Source organism: Panulirus ornatus, chromosome 16 (genome assembly GCF_036320965.1).
Source record: "Panulirus ornatus isolate Po-2019 chromosome 16, ASM3632096v1, whole genome shotgun sequence".
Taxonomy (NCBI): Eukaryota; Metazoa; Arthropoda; class Malacostraca; order Decapoda; family Palinuridae; genus Panulirus; species Panulirus ornatus.
In genome coordinates this window covers 45,284,566-45,294,565 of record NC_092239.1, presented here as the reverse complement: position 1 = coordinate 45,294,565, position 10,000 = coordinate 45,284,566, and positions in this window count along the sequence as shown.

The window sequence follows — 10,000 nt, the reverse complement described above, 5'->3', positions numbered from 1 at the left end:
ATAGGGGAGACAGAATACTTCCCACGCATTTCTCAAGTGTCGTAGAAGGCGACTAAAGGGTACGGGAGCGGGGGGCTAGAAACCCTCCCCTCCTTGTATTTTAAAATTTCTAAAAGGGGAAACAGAAGAAGGAGTCACACGGAGAGTGCTCATCCTCCTCGAAGGCTTAGATTGGGGTGTCTAAATGTGTGTGGATGTAACCAAGATGAGGAAAAGGCAGAGATAGGTAGTATGTTTGAAGAAAGGAACCTGGATGTTTTGGCTCTGAGTGAAACGAAGCTCAAGGGTAAAAGGAAAGAGTGGTTTAGGAAGGTCTTGGGAGTAAAGTCAGGGGTTAGTGAGAGGACAAGAGCAAGGGAAGGAGTACCACTACTCCTGAAACAGGAGTTGTGGGAGTATGTGATAGAGTGTAAGAAAGTAAATTCTAGATTGATATGGATAGAACTGAAAGTTGATGGAGAGAGATGGGTAATCACTGGTGCATATGCACATGGGCATGAGGAGAAAGATCATGAGAGGCAAGTGTTTTGGGAGCAGCTGAATGAGTGTGTTACTGGTTTTGATGTACAAGACCGGGTTATAGTGATGGGTTATTTGAATGCAAAGATGAGTAATGTGGCAGTTGAGGGAATAATTGGTATACATGGGGTGTTCAATGTTGTAAATGGAAAGGTGAAGAGCTTGTAGATTTATGTGCTGAAAAAGGACTGGTGATTGGGAATACCTGGTTTAAAAGGCGATATATACATAAGTATACGTATGTAAGTAGAAGAGATAGCCAGAGAGCGTTATTGGATTACGTGTTAATTGACAGGCGCGAGAAAGAGAGACTTTTGGCTGTTAATGTTCTGAGAGGTGCAACTGGAGGGATGTCTGATCATTATCTTGTGGAGGCGAAGGCGAAGATTTGTAGGGGTTTTCAGAAAAGAAGAGAGAAGGTTTGGGTGACGAGAGTGGTGAGAGTAAGTGAGCTTGGTTAGGAGAATTGTGCGAGGAAGAACCAGGAGAGACTGAGTACGAAATGGAAAAAGGTGAGAACAAAGGAGGTAAGGGGAGTGGGGGAGGAATGGGATGTATTTAGGGTAACAGTGATGGCTTGCGCAAAAGATGTTTGTGGCATGAGAAGCGTAGGAGGTGGGTTGATTAGAAAGGGTAGTGAGTGGTGGGATGAAAAAGTAAAATTATTAGTGAAAGAGAAGAGAGAGGCATTTGGACGATTTTTGCAGGGAAAAAATGCAAATGAGTGGGAGATGTATAAAAGAAAGAGGCAGGAGGTCAAGAGAAAGGTGCAACTGGTGAAAAAGAGGGCAAATGAGAGTTGGGGTGAGAGAGTATTATTGAATTATAGGGAGAATCAAAATATGTTTTGGAAGAAGGTAAATAAAGTGCGTAAGACAAGGGAGCCAATGGGAACTTCAGTGAAGGGCGCTAATGGGGAGGTGATAACAAGTAATGGTGATGTGAGAAGGAGATGGAGTGAGTATTTTGAAGGTTTGTTGAATGCGTTTGTTGATAGAGTGGTAGATATTGGGTGTTTTGGTCGAGGTGGTGTGCAAAGTGAGAGATTTAGGGAAAATGATTTGGTAAGCAGAGAAGAGGTAGTAAAAGCTTTGCGGAAGATGAAAGTGGGCAAGGTAGTAGGTTTGGATGGCATTGCAGTGGGTTTTATTATTAAAGGGGGTGACTGTATTGTTGACTGGTTGGTGAGGTTATTCACTGCATGTATGATTCATGGAGAGGTGCCTGAGGATTGGCGGAATGCTTGCATAGTGCCATTGTACAAAGGCAAAGGGGGTAAGAGTGAGTGCTCAAATTACAGAGGTATATGTTTGTTGAGTATTCCGGGTAAAATGTATGGGAGGGTATTGATTGAGAGGGTGAAGGCATGTACAGAGCATCAGATTGGGGAAGAGCAGTGTGGTTTCAGAAGTGGTAGAGGATGTGTGGATCAGGTGTTTGCTTTGAAGAATGTATATGAGAAATACTTAGAAAAGCAAATGGATTTGTATGTAGCATTTATGGATTTGGAGAAGGCATATGATATAGTTGACAGAGTCGCTCTGTGGAAGTTATTAAGAATATATGGTGTGGGAGCGAAGTTGTTACAAGCAGTGAAAAGTTTTTATCGAGGATATAAGGCATGTGTACGTGTAGGAAGAGAGGAAAGTGACTGGTTCTCAGTGAATGTAGATTTGCGGTAGGGGTGTGTGATGTCTACTTGGTTGTTTAATTTGTTTATGGATGGGGTTTTTAGGGAGGTGAATGGAAGAGTTTTGGGAAGAGGGGCAAGTATGCAATCTGTTGTGGATGAGAGAGCTTGGGAAGTGAGTCAGATGTTGTTCGCTGATGGTAAAGCGGTGCTGGCTGATTCATGTGAGAAACTGCCTAAGCTGGTGACTGATTTTGGTAAACTATATGAAAGAAGCAAGTTAAGAGTAAATATGAATAAGAGCAAGGTTATTAGGTACAGTAGGGTTGAGGGTCAACTCAATTGGTAGGTAAGTTTCCATGGAGAAAAACTGGAGGAAGTAAAGTATTTTAGATGTCTGGGAGCGGATCTTCCAGCGGATGGAACCATTGAAGCGGAAGTGAATCATAGGGTGGGGTAGGGGGCGAAAATTCTGGGAGCCTTGAAGAATGTTTGGAAGTCGAGAACATTATCTCGGAAAGCAAAAATGGGTATGTTTGAAGGAATAATGGTCCCATCGATATTGTATGTTTGCGAGGCGTGGGCTATAGATAGAGTTGTGCGTAGGAGGGTGGATGTGCTGGAAATGAGATGTTTGAGGACAATATGTGGTGTGAATGGTTTGATCGAGAAAGTAATGTAAGTGTAAGAGAGATGTGTGGAATTAAAAAGAGTGTGCTTGAGAGAGCAGAAGAGGGTGTTTTGAAATGGTTTTTTCACATGGAGAGAATGAGTGAGGAAAGATTGACGAAGAGGATATATATGTCCGAGTTGGAGAGAACGAGGAGAAGTGGGAGACCAAATTGGAGGTTGTAATATGGAGTAAAAATGATTTTGAGTGATCGGGGCCTGAACATGCATTAGGGTGAAACGCGTGCAAGGAATAGAGTGAATTGGAACGATGTGGTATACCGGCGTCGACGTGCTGTCAATGGATTGGACCAAGGCATTTAAAGCGTCAGGGGTAAACCATGGAAAGTTCTGTGGGGCCTGGATGTGGAAAGGGAGCTGTGGTTTCGTTGCATTATTACGTGACAGCTAGAGAGTGAGTGTGAACGAATGGGGCCTTTGTTGTCTTTTCCTAGCGCTACCTCGCACACATGAGGGGGGAGGGGGTTGTTATTAGATGTTTGGCAAGTTGGCGATAGGAATAAATAAAGGCAGACAGTATGAATTATGTACATGTGCATATATGTATATGTCTGTGTGTGTATATAAAGGTGTACATTGAGATGTATAGGTATGTATATTTGCGTGTGTGCACGTGTATGCATATACATGTGTATGGGGGTGTGTTAGGCCATTCTATCGTCTGTTTCCTTTCGCTACCTCGCTAACGCGGGAGACAGCGACAAATCAAAGTAAATAAATAAATATATATATTTATATATTTTGTATTATTTATTCATTTTGCTTTGTCGCTGTCTCCCGCGTTTGCGAGGTAGCGCAAGGGAACAGACGAAAGAATACTTCCCACGCATTCCTCACGTGTCGTAGAATGCGAGTAACGGGAACAGGAGCGGGGAGCTAGAAACCCTCCACTCATATTCTAACTTTCTGTCCTGTGAAAGAGGTCTCACGCAAGGAGTGCTCTTCCTCCTCGAATGCTCAGATTGGGGTGTCTAAATGTGTGTGAATGTAACCAAGATCACATAGAAGGAAAGATAGTTAGTATGTTTGAGGAAAGGAACCTTGATTTTTGCCAATAAGTGAAACGAAGCTCAAGGGTAAAGGGGAAGAGCGGTATGGGAATGTCTTGAGAGTAAATTCAGAGGTTAGTGAGAGGACAAGAGCAAGGGAAGGAGTAGCACTACTCCTGAAACAGGAGGGCTGGGAGTATGTGATAGAGTGTAAAAAAGTAAACTCTAGATTGATATGGGTAAAATGAAAGTAAATGGAGAGAGATAGGTGATTATTGGTGCTTATGCACCTGGACATGAAAAGAAAGATCATGAGAGGCAGGTGTTTTGGGACCGGCTGAGTATGTTAGTAGTTTTGATGCATGAGACCGGGTTATAGTAATGGGTGATTTGAATGCAAAGGTGAGTAATGTGGCCGTTGATGGAATAATTGGTGTCGATGGGATGTTCAGTTTTGTAAATGGAAATGGTGAAAAGTTTGAAGATTTATGTGCTGAAAAAGGACTGGTGATTGGGAATAATGGTTTTCACATAGAAATATACATAAATATACGTATGTAAGTAGGAGAGATGGCCAGAGAGCGTTATTGGATTACGAGTTAAATGATAGGCGCGCAAAAGAAAGACTTTTGGATGTTCATGTGCTGAGAGGTGCAACTGGAGGTATGTCTGATCATTATCTTGTAGAGGCGAAGGTGAAGATTTGTAGAGGTTTTCAGAAAAGGAGAGAGAATGTCGGGGTGAATAGAGTGGTGAGAGTAAATGAGCATGGGAAGGAGACTTGTGTGAGAAAGTACCGGGAGAGACTGAGTATAGAATGGAAAAAGGTGTATATATATATATATATATATATTGTTGAGTATTCCTGGTAAATTATATGGGAGGGTATTGATTGAGAGGGTGAAGGCATGTACAGAGCATCAGATTGGGGAAGAGCAGTGTGGTTTCAGAAGTGGTAGAGGATGTGTGGATCAGGTGTTTGCTTTGAAGAATGTATGTGAGAAATACTTAGAAAAGCAAATGGATTTGTATGAAGCATTTATGGATCTGGAGAAGGCATATGATAGAGTTGATAGAGATGCTCTGTGGAAGGTATTAAGAATATATGGTGTGGGAGGAAAGTTGTTAGAAGCAGTGAAAAGTTTTTATCGAGGATGTAAGGCATGTGCACGTGTAGGAAGAGAGGAAAGTGATTGGTTCTCAGTGAATGTAGGTTTGCGGAAAGGGTGTGTGATGTCTCCATGGTTGTTTAATTTGTTTATGGATGAGGTTGTTAGGGAGGTAAATGCAAGAGTTTTGGAAAGAGGGGCAAGTATGGAGTCTGTTGGGGATGAGAGAGCTTGGGAAGTGAGTCAGTTGTTGTTCGCTGATGATACAGCGCTGGTGGCTGATTCATGTGAGAAACTGCAGAAGCTGGTGACTGAGTTTGGTAAAGTGTGTGGAAGAAGAAAGTTAAGAGTAAATGTGAATAAGAGCAAGGTTATTAGGTACAGTAGGGTAGAGGGTCAAGTCAATTGGGAGGTGAGTTTGAATGGAGAAAAACTGGAGGAAGTGAAGTGTTTTAGATATCTGGGAGTGGATCTGGCAGCGGATGGAACCATGGAAGCGGAAGTGGATCATAGGGTGGGGGAGGGGGCGAAAATTCTGGGGGCCTTGAAGAATGTGTTTAAGTCGAGAACATTATCTCGGAAAGCAAAAATGGGTATGTTTGAAGGAATAGTGGTTCCAACAATGCTGTATGGTTGCGAGGCGTGGGCTATGGATAGAGTTGTGCGCAGGAGGATGGATGTGCTGGAAATGAGATGTTTGAGGACAATGTGTGGTGTGAGGTGGTTTGATCGAGTGAGTAACGTAAGGGTAAGAGAGATGTGTGGAAATAAAAAGAGCGTGGTTGAGAGAGCAGAAGAGGGTGTTTTGAAGTGGTTTGGGCACATGGAGAGGATGAGTGAGGAAAGATTGACCAAGAGGATATATGTGTCGGAGGTGGAGGGAACAAGGAGAAGAGGGAGACCAAATTGGAGGTGGAAAGATGGAGTGAAAAAGATTTTGAGTGATCGGGGCCTGAACATGCAGGAGGGTGAAAGGAAGGCAAGGAATAGAGTGAATTGGAGCGATGTGGTATACCGGGGTTGACGTGCTGTCAGTGGATTGAATCAAGGCATGTGAAGCGTCTGGGGTAAGTCATGGAAAGCTGTGTAGGTATGTATATTTGCGTGTGTGGACGTATGTATATACATGTGTATGGGGGGTGTTGGGCCATTTCTTTCGTCTGTTTCCTTGCGCTACCTCGCAAACACGGGAGACAGCGACAAAGTATAATAAAAAAAAAAAAATACATATATATATATATATATATATATATATATATATATATATATATATATATATATATATATATATATATATATCTTTTTTTTCTTTCAAACTATTCGCCATTTCCCGCATTAGCGAGGTAGCGTTAAGAACAGAGGACTGGGCCTTTGAGGGAATATCCTCACCTGGCCCCCTTCTCTGTTCCTTCTTTTGGAAAATTTAAAAAAAAAAATATATATATATATATATATATATATTAAAAAACCTTTAATGTATGTATGACATGGTGAGGTGCCTGAGGATTGCCGGAATGCGTGCATACTGCCATTGTACAAAGGCAAAGGTGATAAGAGTGAGTGCTCAAATTACAGAGATATAAGTTTGTTGAGAATTCCTGGTAAATTATATGGGAGGGTATTGATTGAGAGGGAGAAGGCATGTACAGAGCATCAGATTGGGGAAGAGCAGTGTGGTTTCAGAAGTGGTAGAGGATGTGTGGATCAGGTGTTTGCTTTGAAGAATGTATGTGAGAAATACTTAGAAAAGCAAATGGATTTGTATGTAGCATTTATGGATCTGGAGAAGGCATATGATGGAGTTGAAAGAGATGCTCTGTGGAAGGTATTAAGAATATATGGTGTGGGAGGTAAGTTGTTAGAAGCAGTGAAAAGTTTGTATCGAGGATGTAAGGCATGTGTACATGTAGGAAGAGAGGAAAGTGATTGGTTCTCAGTGAATGTAGGTTTGCGGCAGGGGTGTGTGATGTCTCCATGGTTGTTTAATTTGTTTATGGATGGGGTTGTTAGGGAGGTGAATGGAAGAGTTTTGGAAAGAGGGGCAAGTATGAAGTTTGTTGTGGATGAGAGAACTTGGGAAGTGAGTCAGTTGATGTTCGCTGATGATACAGCGCTGGTGGCTGATTTATGTGAGAAACTGCAGAAGCTGGTGAATGAGTTTGGTAAAGTGTGTGAAAGAAGAAAGTTAAGAGTGAATGTGAATAAGAGCAAGGTTATTAGGTACAGTAGGGTTGAGGGTTAAGTCAATTGGGAGGTAAGTTTGAATGGAGAAAAACTGGAGGAAGTAAAGTGTTTTAGATATCTGGGAGTGGATTTGGCAGCGGATGGAACCATGGAAGCGGAAGTGAATCATAGGGTGGGGGAGAGGGCGAAAATCCTGGGAGCCTTGAAGAATGTGTGGGAGTCGAGAACATTATCTCGGAAAGCAAAAATGGGTATGTTTGAAGGAATAGTGGTTCCAACAATGTTGTATGGTTGCGAGGCGTGGGCTATGGATAGAGTTATGCGCAGGAGGGTGGATGTGCTGGAAATGAGATGTTTGAGGACAATATGTGGTGTAAGGTGGTTTAATCGAGTAAGTAATGTAAGGGTAAGAGAGATGTGTGGAAATAAAAAGAGTGTGGTTGAGAGATCAGAAGAGGGTGTTTTGAAATGGTTTGGTCACATGGTGAGAATGAGTGAGGAAAGATTGACCAAGAGGATATATGTCAGAGGTGGAGGGAACGAGGAGAAGTGGGAGACCAAATTGGAGGTGGAAAGATGGAGTGAAAAAGATTTTGAGTGAACGGGGCCTGAACATGCAGGAGGGTGAAAGGCGTGCAAGGAATATAGTGAATTGGAGCCATGTGGTATACCGGGGTCGACGTGCTGTCAATGGATTGAACCAAGGCATGTGAAGCGTCTGGGTAAACAATGGAAAGTTGTGTGGGGCATGGATGTGGAAAGGGAGCTGTGGCTTCGGTGCAGTATTACATGACAGCTAGAGACTGAGTGTGAACGAATGGGGCCTTTGGTGTCTTTTCCTAGCGGTACCTCGCACACATGAGGGGGTAGGGGGTTGTTATTCCATGTGTGGCGAGTTGGCGATGGGAACAAATAAAGGCAGACAATATGAATTATGTACATTTGTATTTATGTATATGTGTGTGTGTGTATATATATGTGTACATAGAGATGTATAGGTATATATATTTGCGTGTGTGGACGTGTATGTATATACATGTGTATGTGGGTGGGTTGGGCCATTCTTTCGTCTGTTTCCTTGCGCTACCTCGCTAACGCGGGAGACAGCTACAAAGCAAAATAAATAAATAATATATATATATATATATATATATATATATATATATATATATATATATATATATATATATATATATATATATATATTGGAAAGGATCACAATTTTGCGTGGGATCAATATTTTTCTATGAATCCACGAGGAAAATGAAACACGATAAGTTCCCAAATGCACTTTCGCGTAATAATCACATCATCAGGGGAGACATAAAGGAGGAATATAAGTCAGTTGATATCCATCAAAGAGACGAAGCTAGGACGCTATTTGGTAAACATGTGATTATCCAAAACATACAACGAGCTTTCATAAACTTATCATCTTACAAATTTCACAACAATAAAGTTATCTAATTTGTATAGACCATTAGTAATATTAAGATCATAATTCTTAGTGTATTTGATGATAGAAGATTCAATGATATTTCTCTTGGTAATAGAGTTAGAGTTAATGTCTGAGACGGCAGTAATCCAGTCAGTACAATGAACATAGTTTTAAACGTGATTGAATAAGGCATTTGATTCTTGTCCCGTTCTTATACTATATTCATGTTCCTTAAGTCTAACAGAAAGATCCTTACCAGTCTGACCAACATAAAATTTATCACAACAACCTCATGGCACTTTATAGATGCATTCAAGAGTATTATCTGGTTAATTCCTGATTAGAATATTCTTTATAGTATCATTGTTGCTGGGGGCAACATTTACATTAAAGGATTTAAGCAACATGGGAAGTAAAGTTAAACTATTATTAAAAGGGGGAGTTAAAAGATTTTTGTTTTCAATTGGAAGTTTGGGCTCAACTATATAAAATGATTTCTTTGCTAACTTAAGGGATCTATCAATGAAAGATCTAGGGTACTTTAACTTAGATCCAATAGAATACATCTTCTCAAACTCATCATGAATTAACTCTGGATTGCAAATACGTAATTCCTAAGGAACATAGATTGAAATGATGATAATTTAACTGTGTCATGTTGAGATGAGTAATAATGGATATATGAGCATACATTGGTGGGTTTTCTGTATATGCTAAAGCTAGACTTGTTTCCTTGTCTATGGATCATGCAATCTAAAAATGGTAACATACCATTACTTTAATTTTCTACAGTAAATTTGATGGAAGGTACTAAATTGTTGAGTAAGGGAGAAATATTTGTAAATTTTCATTTGTTGGCCAAACACAAAGAACATCATCTACATACCTAAACCAAATTGCATTAGAAGGCAAGATATCCTCTAGTAATTTTGTTTTATTAAAATTCCATGTAAAGATTACTTAGTAAAGGTGAAAGAGGTTTATCCATTGCCATACCAAATTTTTGAGCATGATAATCTCCATTGAATTGAAATACAGTCTTTTATACACAGTTTTATCAGTTCAAAGAAAACAGACTTTGAAACAGGTAAATGAATATCATCCAAGACATCAAATAAATGTTCTAAAAGGTCTTCAACTGGAACTTTAGTAAAAAGTGAAGAAACATCTAAGCTAACTAATTTGAAATCAAAATTAACATTGATATTATTTTGCTTGTTGACTAAATCTCCTTTGTTCATGATATTAGAATTTGATACCCTACCCACTAAAGGGCTTAACAAAGAAACTAACCATTTTAACAATCTATATGTAATCGAGCCTACTGAACTCACTATAGGTCTTGCTGGAAAACTCTGTTTATTTGTTTTGATAAGTCCATACATATATGGCAATGAAGGGGACAAAGATGACAAACTTTTGATAAGAGAACTATTGTCTT